This window comes from Lithobates pipiens, unplaced genomic scaffold (assembly GCF_037356315.1).
Source record: "Lithobates pipiens isolate NorthernLeopardFrog02 unplaced genomic scaffold, aLitPip1_a1.2 Scaffold_28, whole genome shotgun sequence".
In the NCBI taxonomy this organism is placed as follows: Eukaryota; Metazoa; Chordata; class Amphibia; order Anura; family Ranidae; genus Lithobates; species Lithobates pipiens.
Genome location: NW_027507789.1, coordinates 203,335,822 through 203,348,241, shown reverse-complemented (window position 1 = coordinate 203,348,241; position 12,420 = coordinate 203,335,822).

The window sequence follows — 12,420 nt, the reverse complement described above, 5'->3', positions numbered from 1 at the left end:
TCCTGGTAACCCTAATATTAGTGCTCAGACTAACTCTCCTTCTAACCTTTACACCAACCTTCTCTAAACCTTACACTAGCCCCCCCCCCCCCCCCGTAATCCTAACACTAATCCTCTCTGTATGATCAACCCTAACATTAAACTTCTCTGCAACCTCAACCCTAATGCCTCGTACACACGTTCCGATTATCGGACCACAAAAGTCGCTTTCGGACAGATCGTGCGATAATCTGATCGTTAGTACGCAGCTTTCGACAGCCGATCGCGACAGTCCGTCCAACCAAATCCGAAGGGACAAACAGGAAAACTTTGGTCGGATGACAGCCCGTCGTACGACAATCGTATAGCCAGTACAGTATGCGTCCGATAAATGTCATTCGACAAACACCACGCATGATCGGAAGCACGAAAATAAACCAGAAGGACACACAGGTCACACGTATTTGACATCATTTAAAATACGTAGCTACGCACGACGGAAGATTGTTCCAGAATCATACGACAAAAATCTTACACACATTTTGCACTGTTGTATTCAATCTTAGTTGTATGCAACAAAATGTGAACGATCGGTCGTACGATAATCGGAACGTGTGTACGAGGCAGAACATTAAAAGAGGGAGACAAGAAAGGCGCCACCAGATTAAAAACAGTTGCATTTATTTGAAACACACAGGTGCATACATCCACTTACATATAGTATAAAGCAGGGATATGCAATTAGCGGACCTCCAGCTGTTACAAAACTACAAGTCCCATCATGCCTCTGCCTCTGGGTGTCATGCTTGTGGCTGTCAAAGTCTTGCTATGCCTCATGGGACTTGTAGTTCTGCAACAGCTGGAGGTCCGCTAATTGCATATCCCTGGTATAGAGAATTTCCAGCACAAAAGTCCTCAGCAGCGTCAGCACCCATTGGAGAGCCTGTAGATGTTTTTCCCATCAGATGGAGGGTCCTGACCCACAGAACTTCCCTGTCTGATGGCGTACACCAAGATCGTGGCTTGACTTAGGTACACAGTGAAACTCAGGCATCGAGCGTGGTGACGTCACTGCAATAGCGACAACGTTTCGTTTTAAGGCTGAATACAGCCTTAGTTCCCCTAAGCTTGAGGAAGGAGCGCGCCTGTTTTGTTTACACGCAGTGTGCATGCTCCGAAACCTAGTGCAGTGACGTCACCACGCTCGACGCCTGCGTTTCACTGTAGACCTGAGCCAAGCCTCGATCTCGGTGTACGCCGTCAGACAGGGAAGTTCTGTGGGTCGGGACCCTCCATCTGATGGAAAAAAACATCTACAGGCTCTCCAATGCGTGCTGACGCTGCTGAGGACTTTTGTGCTGGAAATTCTCTATACTATATGTAAGTAAATGTGTGCACCTGTGTGTTTCAAATAAATGCAACTGGTTTTAATCTGGTAGCGCCTTTCTTGTCTCTCTCTTTGCATGTAACTTGGAGTCTGCTTTCAACTCCCTTCCGAAGGCTTGGCCTGGAATATGGACTTGTTGCTAAGAAAACACAAAAAGGTTTTTTCTCCTACTGGCTTTTTAATCATTATTATTTCATCTCAAAATCAGAACTGCATCTCTCTGAATGGACAATAAGATCCTAAACACTATTAATCGAGTAACAGTGCCACTTTCCCATTTGTTTTTCAACCCTAACACTAACCCAGACTGTAACCTCCACATTAACACTACATATAACCAGGACTTTTCTTCATCCAGAACGTGGCAGAACACCGTGGCACCGGGCCCGTACTTGACGCAAACTACCGTCACTTGTAAACACAAAAGCCTAGCTTCTGAGTGTACAATTGTGCTCCTGTCTTGGCAGTTCCACAAAATCCTCACTGCCCCCCCCCCCCCCCCCCCCCACCACCACCACCACCACCACCACCACCAGAACTCTGCAGCGCTCTCGCTCTAGTGCTGACTGCAGATAGAGCTCTGAGGTGGAAGTGGAGCATAAATACTGCCGCCTTCTGCTGACATGTGTGGGTGGGAAGGGAGCTCACTGACCAGCCTTGGAGATCCCACAAGGAGAAATGTAACCTCCAGTAGTTTGCTTCAAAGGATGTGTATGGGAAGGTGTTCTGTCGGGGGATGTCGTGAAGGTGGCAGTCTGCCAAGGTGTTAGGGGAGCATGGAGGTGCAGAAGTGGGGGGAATGTGCAGGAGTGTGGTAGGCACTGGGGCTGTGTGTCTACAGTTAGCATTGGTTGCTGCCCCTATGCATGCCACTGCCCAATGGCTATGCAGTGATGGAGCATTGAATTAGGGCTCATTCACACCGTGTAACTTCATACTATCGGCATTCCTCTCTCTGCACATACTATTTGCTGTCTATACTCCTCTACTGAACATACTACTGCCCTCTCTACATAGCACATACAGAATGCAGTCCCTTCTGAGAAGAAGGTTAAAAATGTTCTTTCAGGAGTAAAAACAGTCTGTTACAGCTTAATGTTGTATTTAGATATTGCGCCGTTTGTAAGACATGTTCTTTAGATGTCAAGGGGAGATTCTTCCAAGCTTGAACACTATATTGCAAATATTTACACTTGAGAGGTTGTAATGAAAGAGAAGATTAGCAGATTAATTAGGTATTTGCTTTTGTGGATTTAAAGTCTCAAAGCATTCACCCCATATTGCTCACATATAAATCCCGCGATTACATCCAGAAAACAGCTCTCAGCTTGTGTTGAGTTTCCAAGCGTTCCTGGAAGCTTCTTCTGTTATCATTACCGCAAAAGGCACCTTGTTCTGTCTCAAATAAAGAGTTCTTACGCTGGATTTGTTTCAAGCTGAAACATGGCAGAGCCGAAAGGTAATTACCAAACAATAGCACAAAAGAACGTAATAGATGTTTTATGTGTGTTCTGTTTTCTATTTCATTATCTTAATTTGCTGTAATTTATCGATTTTGCTTTTATCTCTGGGTCTTTCGCTTGCAAATGAAAGACAAATAATTACCAAGATTGCCCTCAAAATTTCCAGTAGCTGACTCTAGAAATGGTTTGGGACTGTTAAATCTGGAGTTGGGTTGTTTTGCTCACAAACTCTGGAATTGATGGGTCTCTCCACACTGACTCTGGAGATGGGAGGTCTGTACTCAGTGACAATATCCTTTGTAGGTCTGTAGGTTGAAGTCTTGATAGGTCTGCGCATTCTTACTGTGGAGTGGTGGTTAATGTTCTTTTAAACTGGATTATAGATCTGTGCTCACTCACTCTGGAATTGTGGTCTATGTATATTGATACTGATCTTGGTAGGTCTGTTCTCATTCATTCTGGAATTGTCTATGTTTATTGACACTGGCCTTGGTAGATCAGGTTATCATTTATTTTGGAGTTGTGGTCTATGTTTATTGATACTGGCCTTGGTAGGTCTGTTCTCATTTACTCTGGAGCTGTTGTCTATGCTTGTTGATACTGGCCTTCTCATTCGCTTTGGATTTGTCATCTATATTTATTGAAACTGGCCTTTGTAGGTCTGTTGTCATTCTCTCTGGAGTTGTTGTCTATGTTTATTAAAGTGATTCTAAAGTCTTGTTTTTTTCCCCCTATAAAAATAACACTCTCTCTGGAATTGTTTTCTATTTTATCTATACTAGCCTTGGTAGGTCTGTTCTCATTCTTCTAGAGTTGTTGTCTGTGTTTGATACTGGCCTTGGTAGGTCTGTTCTCATTCACTGTGAAGTTGTTGTCTATGTTTATTGATACTAGCCTTGGTAGGTATGTTCTCATTTACTCTGGAGTTGTTGTCTATGCTTATTGATACTGGCCTTGGTAGGTCTGTTCTCATTCACTTTGGATTTGTCGCATATGTCTATTGAAACTGGCCTTTGTAAGTCTGTTCTCATTCTCTCTGGAGTTGTTGTCTATGTTTATCAAAGTGATTCTAAAGTCTCGTTTTTTTCCCTATAAAAATAACAAACATGTTATACTTACCCGCTCTGTTGCAAGGGTTTTGCTCAGAACAGCCCAGATCCTGCTCTTCTTGGGTCCCTCCTCTGTACAGTAACAGTAAGCAGCTTGCTATGGGGGCACTGAGCTGAGTCACAGCTCCCTTTGTCCATTCAGACACAGAGCCCAGACCCACCCCCTCTCTCCCCTGGTTGGCTAGCTGACATTGATTGACAGCAGTGGAACGCAATGGCGCCGCTGCTCTGTCTCAGCCAATCAGGATAGGGGGATCTCGGATGGCTGAAATACTGGTGAACATCACTGGACAGAGAGGGACCTCAGGTAAGTATTAGGGGGGCTGAGGGGGACTGCTGCATACAGAAGGCTTTTTATCTTAATGCATAGAATCCATTAAGATTAAAGAAAAACCTTCTGCTTTACAACCCCTTTAATACTGGCTTTGGTAGGTCTGTTCTGATTCACTTTGGAGTTGTTGTCTACATTAGATACTGGTCTTGGGAGGTCTGTTTTTATTCACTCTGGAGTTGTTGTCTATAATTATTGATACTGACCTTAGGAGGTCTGTTCCTATTCACGCTGGAGTTGTTGTCTATGTTTGATTCTGGCCTTGGGAGGTCTGTTCTCATTCACTCTGAGTTGTTGTCTATGTCTATTGATACTGGCCTTGGGAGGTCTGTTCTCATTCACTCTGAAGTTGTTGTCTATGTCTATTGATACTGGCCTTGGGAGGTCTGTTCTCATTCACTTTGGAGTTGTTGTCTATGTCTATTGATATTAGCCTTGGGAGGTCTGTTCTTATTCATGCTGGAGTTGTTGTCTATGTTTATTGATACTGACCTTGGTATGTTTGTTCTCATTTGTGGTCTGTGTTCATTGACATTTGCTTTGATAGGTTTGTTCTCACTGAAGTTATTGTCTATGCTTATTGATACTGGCCTTGTTCTCATTTGCTCTGGAGTTTTTGTCTATGTTTGATACTGGCCTTGGGAGGTCTGTTCTCATTCACTCTGAAGATGTTGTCTATGTTTATTGACACTAGCCTCGGTAGGTATGTTCTCATTCACTCTGGAGTTGTTGTCTATGTTCTATACTGGCCTTGGGCGATCTGTTCCCATTCTCTCTGGAGTTGTTGTCTATGTTTATTGATACTGACCTTGGTATGTTTGTTCTCATTTGTGGTCTGTGTTCATTGACATTTGCTTTGATAGGTCTGTTCTCACTCACGCCAGAGTTGTGGAGTGTAGGAGGAGCTGGAGCTCCAAGCGCGTAGCCTGCCTGTCTCCCCACCTGTTCCTGTCCATCTAGTGACATCATTTCCGCTGGTTTTCTTCCTGGTGGCGGCAGGATGCCCAGAGAGCCTGCATCTGAGCCTGCATCTGGATGTTACATCCCCATGGACAACACAATAATCCGAAGGACTGACTGGGGTAGAACCACCCTCCCTTGCACCTTACTGAGCCTGATACCTACTTTCATCCTGTAAGTGCATTTTATCCTGTGAATTAAATTAACTTTTAATCTCTGCACTGAGCTGACGTTCCTCTCCCCCCCCCCCCCCCCTCTTGTCGCTCATTCACTCTGGAGTTGAGGTCTGTGTTCATTGCTTCTGGCCTTAGTATATCTTTTCTCACTTACTCTCAAATTGTGGACTGTGTTCACTGATACTGGCCTTGGCAGGTCTGTGCTTACTTATTTTGGAGTTAGGGGTCTTTGCCTACTGCTTCTGAACCAAAGAAGCTGCTTGGATAAGCTGCCACACAGTATCATTAAAGAAGAAGTCTAGTTAAATGTTACTAACTACTACTGGCTATATCAATACCTGGATAAATGAGAACCTTCACAGATATACTGATAATGTCCCAGACAAGAGGGGTATTGGAATTTTTGAGGTTTCTCTGATATCCAGTATTTTACTCCCTCTTTTCCCTTTCTCTGTATTACTTATTTTTCTCTTGTATGGATTGGCCTGCAGTATCTCAACTCTCTTGTCCTTTTCTCTTCCTTTTTCATTTTGTCTCATTGCTATTCCCGTCCCACTTAAATGTAACATAATGAATGTTAACACTGGCAAAAAGATATTCAATAATGCAGGCACGTATGATTCCTAGTCAATTTACACCGCATAAAAATCAATGCATCATAATTTTATTTGAAAATGCGTAGTCCAAAATGTGTTAAAATCACCATAAATATGTGGAAAGTAAAAGTACAATTCAAGGTAATGTGGCACTGTAGAATATTAAGCCTGCTGTAGATGATGTTTATATATCATATGTTCGCAACGGTGCGTCTTTGTGCCTAGTATTAAACTGCAGGCTTAAAATTCTGAATAAAGATGAGCGAACCAATTCATAAGAACTACGATTTGGCCAAGATCGTTTTGTGCATTCTTAAACTTTTGGCAATTTGAGCTAAAAGAATTTGTGCTTTCTTTAGATGCTGGTGACTTCCCCCCCATCTTGCTTTTGCTGTCAGTAATTATTACAGTATGCACTGTAACTGCACAAAGAAGGCAGAACTGTCTTGCAGTTTCAATAATATGCAGCACAGTAGCAGTATATTATGATGTATAATAGTGAAGAGCTCTAACAGCAGAGGTCATGCTCTCAAGATGCTTCGTGGATCAATGGTGCTGGCATCTCTGATATGACCATCTGACCTTGGTGTCCGTTTATGAAACAGTGGAAAATATCCACTGCTCCATTCTCCGGAATTCACAGAGGAGATCGTTCTCCTGTGAGTGCCAGTTTATGAAACTTTGTAGATCGCTTCTCCTTTTGTGAAGCGATCTACAAATGCTTCAAACAGTGGAGAACGCCCCCTGGTTCTGTAATCTTGTGAGACATAGCGAGATTACAGTACCAGAAATTCACTGAAACACAGAGATGTCAGTTTATTAAGCAGTGATAAATTATCACTACTCAGTACACAGACATTCCCAGAGGAGACCGCTCTCATCATGTTAATAAATATAGACTATATACACAGTATCTCACAAAAATGAGTACACCCATCACACTGAAAAAATGACACTTTGCTACAATGTTAAGTAGTGAGTGTACAGCTTGTATAACAGTGTATATTTGCTGTCCCCTCAAAATAACACAACACACAGCCATTAATCTATATACAGTATTCATAGCTCAAAAATATAATGAAGTAGAAATAATGATGCTAAATGGCGATAATGTATCCAAAACTCTATTCCTGTGATAAATGCTTTAAACAATCCTAAGCTGAACGTGCTGATAAATCATGTGCAAAATACACAAATAATTGTGCACATAAATGATGCAAAGAAAAGCAACAATGTATATAACAAATAATGAATAGTAACTCCTGTTAAATATATCAAAAAATCTATAATAAACAAGACGATGAATGGTGTAGAAAAAAACAGGAGATTGATCTGATTCTAATCTTCCACCACAGCGCTTTGCTTGTGCTTCCACTCCCCTTATCCAATTGCACTCACCAGATGAATTTGCCTCCCACTCTTGTGTTTGGCTCAATGCATATTCCCCCACTCCTGGATATGGGTTCAGATGAAATGATCAAACTTCCGCCAGACGTGACACACTTCCCCTATGTGTCACACACTAGTTTGCTCCACATGCAAAAATGGGATCCCATTGAAAAAGTCATTCATGATGAAACATGTCTCGGCATGACTTCATGTTCTTCTTCAATTAAGCGGGGCTTAGGATGGTGATACGTTACCTGCTGCACCAGCTAGTATTTGACGCGTTTCACACTAAACGTAGTAGTTACTCGTAGCTATGAGTAAGCACTACGTTTAGTGTGAAAAGCGTCAACTGTTTTTGGTTCTGTATTACTTTGCTGCGACATGTACAGTGTGATCTTGATGTTTTAATAAAGGCACGAGAAATTTCATTTGGGGTGCGGCTGTCCAGAATTTTCTACTCACCTTGATTTGCTATATGCATTAGCCGGTGTTCTGACAGATAGTGTCCTGCCATCATATAGTGTCCGCCCTGTACTGCACATGCGCAGTACGGGGCAGAAGAAGCTTTGGAAAATCTCCGAAGCTGAACGGCGCCTTCGCCGTGAGTGGAGGTGGTAGCTCCACCATCCAAGTGGACATAGGGTTGTGAAAATTAGAGGGCCCCTCGTGGGCGAGCTTAGCTCTCCACGCTTCAGGCTCAGCCTCGCTGCGCTCGGCTCTTTTATATTTCTACTCTATGTCCACTTGGATGGTGGGGATAGAACCTGGACTCACGGCGCAGGCGCCGTTCATCCTCGGCTATTTTCGGAATCTGTGTGTGCTGTGTACTGCGCATGCGCAGTACACAGCGGACACTATCCGATGGGGGACCATATATGATAGGACACCGGCACCTGGGGCTCTTCATTTCCAGGAGGAAAACAGCAGTGGTAACCCCATCTCTTTCCTCATTGCTGTCCGCCCTGCCCAGCCGGGTTCAGGAATTGAGTACCAATGCTGCTGGAAGTCCATGACATGGACATGGTACATCTGAACATCAGAAAGAAAGTTTTTATTATATAATTTGTGTTGTTGTCTTGACCGTCTTAATGAAATTATCTACACTAAATGTTCAGCAAGGAGCGGCAATGACTGCTGCAATGAATGAATGTCTGGGAACAGATAATCCATATATGATGTCAAACTGTACACATACTCACGTTTAAAAAAAAAAAAAGGAGGAAGCTATATATAAAAGTGTTTTCTAAATGAAAACTGCATGGTTCAACCTCGTAGTCATTGTTATAATCATAATCCATCATATGAGAATATAGGAGGTCAAGAAACCCATAATTTCTGTCGTGCAGATAAAAGCGAGGAAGGTGATAATTTTCTTGGTGACTTCAGCAATTACCATTTTGCAAGCGATCATTTTCTGTACCTAAATAGGCAGAGCGGAAATTTGCCATTGATTCTGACTATGGGGAATTGCATACTACACTGTAAATAGAAATGGAAAAATGCAGATATACAATAAATGTAACTGTTTGTAGGAAATCTTTGTTGATGTTGTTTCATCGAAGCAAGAATCTGCCAATGACTGCCGATTCCAGACCTCAGGAAAAATAGCAGGGAGGAACGTCAGCGAGATGCAGATGGAAAAGAAACATTAATTTGATTGGGGGACTCATCTGATGTTATAGATTCATTGTTAAATTGTCTTCTGAGATTTGCCTCCCGGCTTTTCACTCTTCCTTAGACAACAGAACAACACACAGAATGTGCAGAAAGCCTGAAATCCCCAGTTCCCTTCTGTCTGCCTAGAAACAGGTTGCAGCCATTTGGTGGCTGAACAACTACAAATGCCAGCATGGCTTGCTAGCTACTGGCTAGCAGATGATGAGGTTGTGGTTATTCCTTAGTAGCAAGAAAGCCGCTAACTTGAAATTATTGCATGAAAAGCATGGGCCGCCAGCAGTGTTTCTTGACCGTGCAGCGGCCGGCCGTGTCAGACTCAGAGAGGCTCCTACCATGCGTTCTACTCCAACATGTGGAGGCCACGGAAAGATGCCAGAAGTGACGTGGATGCGTGACGCGGTGATGCTTAAAGCACGATCTATGTCCCATGGGCCACTAACCATTAGGCATCAAACGGAGGTTAATTACACAGAGGGAGTGCTCGGGCACATCACTCTGCACCCCGATGATGCTCTAAGGGTTGGTCAATAAAGCTTCTGGATCTTGACCTTGTGATGTAGAAAACGTCATGCTTCCAATAGACACATAGTGTCTGGAGCCCTGCACACTCTTAAAGGAACCACATTTTTGTTTTCTTTGGGGGGGGGGGGGGGTTATTGACGGGCCGCTATAATGTACTAGTATGTACTGACTGCTAACGCAGTATGACAGACTTACCTCTTAGACGGAGCCCTCCAGAAGAGCGTTGTCACTTCTGCAGGTGCTTCCATCTTCGCTGGTTGTTTCTTTAAGATATTTTAGACTTAGCTATGTTCTTGTGTGCTGTGTGAAGGGGGGTCCCTTCCCTCCAATCAGCTTTTCAGAGCTGAGAAATCCTGTGTAAATGCTACACTTTGAATGGATGTAGAGGACAGACAGCAGAAGATAAACAGATACAACTTATGTAGGAGGATTTGTTTCCTTGTTTCCTGCGAATCACCTGAGGCCTGTCTCTTCACTGGGTATATGGATGGGTTTACAACCACTTTCATTTTAAATATCAGTGATGTCATTACTGGCCTTCTGTCTTTCTCTCTGCAGTGCAGGCAGATCATGCCTGGTGGGAGGGGCAAGCAGGTTGCTTAAAGTGGAACTGCAGTCTGCTCACATAATTTGTAATAAAAACATCTTTGCCATTCATTCTGAAGCTTCCCTCCAACCACTTTGCATATTATTTTATATATACTGTGATTCTGTACTTGCCAAATATGCATTGCATTGGTCCACTGCAACCATTTTAACTGAGGGCAGCTGAAGCTGCTGCCTGTTCACGTCCTGCATTTACACAGAGGCACACTTCCAGCTCTGCAGCCCTGCAGCTCTCATTTGCCCTCTACTGACTCACCCCCCCCCTTTCCTAGCAATCTCTCACAAGAGTGAGAGAGATAGCTGTGCATGATGTCATAAGTCTAGGCTAATGACCATACAAGAAACAGGAAGTGGGCTGTATAAGGTATTTACTGGCAGAAAAAAATGTTTTACCATCCAAAGTTAAAACAACAATGGCAGAAGATTTAATAGATGGAATGATGAAAAAGTTACTGAAGATCTGCTTTAATATATAGTAGTTTCCAGAAGGCATCACAGAGCACTGCCTCGGCACTCATCTCAAAAGATCTCAACCCCAATGCAGGCAGAGGGCTAGCTCTTGGAAGGAGTTATGCAATATTAGATGATGCTGAATGTCCTCTATCTGACTTGCTGCAGCTTCTAATGCACATTGTGAGAGGATCACCTTGTGCAGTGAAATCATGTGTAGAGGCCATAACCCTTTGTAGGGCGGCCTTGACTTATTGGGCTTACCGGTTACCTCCGCTTGGCTTGTTCTTCCACATCTAGAGGTTCCCAGGGTTGATACCCAACAGCTTGGACGCTGACACCAATAAAGTCCTTTTGAAAGGTTTTATTTTGCAGGGGTAACATCCAATAACACAGTCTCATAAAGGAACAGAGGGCAAGGGTGAAGAACTCAGGCACCTTGAACTGCAGACATAACAAAGTCTCTAATACCACCCAGAGAGTAGCCACTCGCAGCTGGGCACTTCACGGCTGAACAGATCTCTAGCCAGAGATCGTGGCAATCAGCACATTGATTCGTGTGAACGTGTACAAGTTATAACTGAAGGTGAACAGGAACCTTTTTCTTCAGTACCTGGAACGTTCTCTGTCTCCTTGAAAGTACTGGAAAAAGTGTGGATTCGTCAATGTCCTTTCCAACTCAGTAACCAGGCACTTCTCAGGATGCCACTTGTCGGCCCTCCTCCGAAGAGTCCTCCTCCGGTCACTTGCACGAGCTGTGGTGCCCCTCCAAGACAAGAGCACACTCGGACACCTTGAATCCTCCCTTAGTTACTGCGCCTCGGACCAGCCGAGACTCGGGAACAGACGGATCCCTACCCCAGACCAGGCAGGTCTATTGGGGGTAACCAACAGAAGCATGCTGCGGGATGTAAAACCCCCCGTGACCGGGACCCCTCGCCGGGCTACGCCGGTCCTGGAACCAGAACAGACCACACGGGCCTAACGAACTCCTCCCTTGAACACGTGACCTCCACATCTTATGTACCCCTTCCTAGACTCCTCAGCGGGGCCCGGCACACCCACTGATTGGTTCTGAGAAGGCTGATACCCAAAACGTCCAACCAGGCCTGGTTATGACTTGTCATGTGCACTTTACTGTACACATGAACTTCTAACACAGCCCAGCCAGACTGATGTCAAGGTTAACCTACATAATTAACCCTCAGAACCCCTATTATTCTAATAATAATAATAATAATATAATAATAATAATTATTCTAAATTTACACATGAATGACATTTTGTCCAAAATGTCATCCGCTACACATGGTTAGCTATTTTTTTTGTATATTAATTCATCTTTATTTAAACATTTTCATTTATTACAAACAATATCTACATTCCATATTTTATATAGAAACATAGAAATAGACAACAAACATATTTGTTAGCTATTTTAGTACAAGAGAGAAGCCTCTATAACTATGCAACATTGAAGGGAAAACTGGTCAGCTTTCAGCTAATAATCTGCTGGCTTGGAATGCTGGAGCATCACAATATACAAATTATTCTATAAAAATAAAAAGTAATAATTGTAATAAATATGTAATTGAATTAACTTAATTAAATATTGAATTTAAATATTGAACCTAATTGAATTACCTTAACTTAAACACAGTATGTAACTGAATTAATTCCAGATGTAATCAATCAACCGAACGGAAACATTATAGTGAAAAAACAGTAAAAAAAATCCTAAAAAATTATTGGACCATCCTATAAATGGAAGACCA